Source organism: Octopus bimaculoides, chromosome 8 (assembly GCF_001194135.2).
Source record: "Octopus bimaculoides isolate UCB-OBI-ISO-001 chromosome 8, ASM119413v2, whole genome shotgun sequence".
NCBI classification, from domain to species: domain Eukaryota; kingdom Metazoa; phylum Mollusca; class Cephalopoda; order Octopoda; family Octopodidae; genus Octopus; species Octopus bimaculoides.
The window spans coordinates 73,231,848-73,235,374 of NC_068988.1; the positions used below are offsets into that span (position 1 = coordinate 73,231,848).

The 3,527-nt window shown below is 30.1% G+C and overlaps 1 protein-coding gene across 2 annotated transcripts in view; it reads left to right on the plus strand.

Moving 5' to 3' along the window:
- Positions 1-3,527, plus strand: part of LOC106869066 (Krueppel-like factor 6) — a 91,411-nt gene that overhangs the window by 27,780 nt on the left and 60,104 nt on the right. The window contains exon 1 of one of the 2 annotated variants that reach the window (XM_052970172.1): positions 662-1,378. The exons of the other annotated variant lie outside the window; for it this stretch is intronic. The gene's annotated coding sequence lies outside the window, so the exon portion shown is untranslated. Of the gene's footprint in view, positions 1-661; positions 1,379-3,527 lie in introns of those variants that run through there. 2 annotated transcript variants of the gene reach the window in all.

Sequence of the window (3,527 nt, forward strand, 5' to 3'; positions counted from 1 at the left end):
ACAATATAAATAATATATATATATATGCATATATACTTACATACATGTACATACCTACATATATATGTATATACACATGCATATATGGGTGCAGGACGTCAAAAAAAACGTGAATAACATGAAAAATGAGAACATGAAAAGACAAAAACATGGAAAATGAACATATTTTCGAACAACGAAAAAAACAAATAGAGAAACGAGACAGGCAACATAAAGAACAATCCCTTCATCAGTTGTCTCCTGTTTTATCTACTCCACATTTCGAATGTTTAGGACAAGATGCGTTTTGTCAAAACAGTCATTCCGTGTGTGTGTGTGTATGTATGTATTATAAGAGAGTATGCACATACATAAATACATACATATATACACATACACATGTGCACACACAGCACACACACATACATATAGTTTGTATGTTCTGTGTTTATACCAGTTGCTACTAAGTTCAGCATCACAAGTATTTCCATATTTAAAATATCATTATTCATTTTTGTTGTTCTAATACAAGCCACTGGCCACTTTAAGCTATTCCTCTTAACTCATTATCCTTTTAGTAAAAAAATATGTGTGAATGAGTGTGTGTCTGTGTGTGTGTGTGTGTGTGCGCATTATATAATTATGTGATAGAGTTATATACTAATGTATTTATTTTCAATGAAATTAAACTCTGTTTGTGTCTTTTTGGCAGCTTGAGCAATAATTTTATATCTTGGGGGTTGATAACCTTCCAGCCACAAGTTTTCTTTACATTTTAATAAATAGCCCATTATTATTTTGAAAAGAAGTGAGTAAATACTTGTGAACTGTGAAATAACAATAACCCTTGTTGCTTTGATTCTAATCACAAGCTGCTGAAATGTGGCTCATGGGCCTAGCTTCATGGCAAAACTAAATATATGTGTGGATATGACTCTATATCTATTTAATCATAACTCCTGGAACTTTGACATTCTGGTTAAGATACACCAGTTAGCCAAGAGCTGCTGCCACAGACTTATCTTGCCATTGTTGCAACTTGTTGAATTCCTACTGATACTTTCTCCTCAACTCTATTACTGATCATGAATTTCTTGTTTACTATTTGCTACAATTATTTGGACCATCCCCCTTTACATGCATACCGAATGACAAATGGCAATACCATAGCCACGCAGATTGACCTACATTTACCACCCCACTTCACTGGCCTAAATCTAAGGCTTAGCCATATTGAATACACCCACACATATAAATACAGCTATTCATAGTCTACGTTTTGTGTCAACTTGAAACTTTTATGTATACCAACTGAAGTTTTACTTAACCAATGCATATCTGCAAAAGAAAACTAGAAAACATAGGAACACAGTATAAAATATATAGTTACTAACTTAGGGTATGTTCATGGTTATAATGTCTTATATCATCTATATTCAAAGCTTAGTCTATTTATCATTATACACACACACACATGCATGCGTATATATGCATATACATGTATATAGATGAATATATGTGTATATTTATGTAGTCATGTATTTTGTATTTTATATATCTTTGTAGTGTGTACGTGTGTGTGTATTTTATTCATGTATACATATACATTCTATATATATATATCTATCTTTTACCTTCTTTTATGGTTAATGTGTGTGTGTGTGTGTGTGTGTGTATATTTAATATATGAATATATATATATATATCTATCTTTTACCTTCTTTTATGGTTAATGTGTGTGTGTGTGTGTGTGTGTATATTTAATATATGAATATATATATAATATATATGTATATATATATATATATATCTATCTATGTTCATATATATATATATATATATATACACACTCACTCACACACACATAGTATATATAATATATATATATATTATCATCATCATTGTTTAACATCCGCCTTCCATGCTGACATGGGTAGGACAAGAATATATATAATAATAATATAATATAATATATTACACACACACACACACATATATATATATTGTATTATATATATGTGTGTATAAATATATATATATATATGTATATGTAAATTTAATTTATATATATATAATATAATATAATATAATAAAATATAATATAATATAATATAATATAATATAATATAATATATATATATATATATATATATATATATATATATTTATTTCAGCACATCTAGCATCCATGGGTCAGATATCCAACAACTGGTTCAGGAGCATCCAATGGTGCAGATGTGTCTCTTTGGATGATAAACTTAAAATAACAGTTCTGCTATGTATCTTCTCAGTTTTTGTGAAGAAAAGTAGCAAATTAAAGGATATAGCTTCATTATATAGAAGATCAATAATAAAATAACAGATGCAAAAAAGATACAATACAGCGCAAAAAGATTTTAATATAACCATTAATGGATATGGATGTATAAATGCCCTCGTGTAGCTTGTATGATGCAATGCATGTACACTCACTCATTCAAACAGCCATGTGGTTTGGTGCACATATGTGCACATAGCAAGTTGAATAGCTACTTGGTGTTTACAAGAATGAGGAGGTTAAAGCCAAATTTAATTCATTCATACCTTAAGGTAAATTATGTTAACAGTTACTCAAAGTCATTCCCACTGCATTGTGTAAAAGTGCATTTATATACATGTAATCATCTTGAGAGTCTTTTAGAAATCCTATTAATGATCTTCTCATTGGTCTACAGAATAGACAAGGATTCCTCAGAGCAGAGTTGGCATCTCTTGAAAAAGATATATGGCTTTGTGTGCCTAACTATGGACCAAGTTATGTCATATTTGAAATAATTGTAGTGATTAATAAAAACTCTCATATCTTCCATCTTTGGTCTCTCATTGACCATGTATATTATAGATATTGATAGGAAGGACAACAAAAGAAAGAAAGAAACCTCAATATTATGTAAATAGAGGAATTTATCTGTAAATAATATGTGACAATTATTCGATAAAACTCTGAGTTTCGGATGCCTGGGTGGAAACCCACGCCGCCATCTCTTCAGTTATCTGGCCATTGAAAATTGCTATGTAAATGACTGTTAAACAAAGGGAAATTACTGTATGGTTGACCGTTATTAAGACAAAAGAACTATTAGAATGACCGCTAAGTGAGGGGAGGGAGTTTTTTTTTCTGTTATATAAACATTTTTAAAAAACCATAAATCTTTCTTCAAATACTGTCCACACTTTGTATACACACCTACATATACACGCATACACACACACATACATGCATATATGTGTGTGTATGTATATATGTCTATATTTGTAAAGGTGGGTATGTGTATCTATGTGTATGTATATGTATATATGTATGTGTGTGTGTGTGTGTGTGTGTGTGTGTGTGTATGTACTGGTTATGTGAGCAACTGTTATCAGATGGATATGGAGGTGTAGGAAATCAAAAGTAGAAAGAGATACAAAGAGATATGAGACACAAGCAATGTTTATTTAATGCCTGATATGTGTGTGGATATACATATGTGTGTCTATGTGCATATATATATATATATATATATATA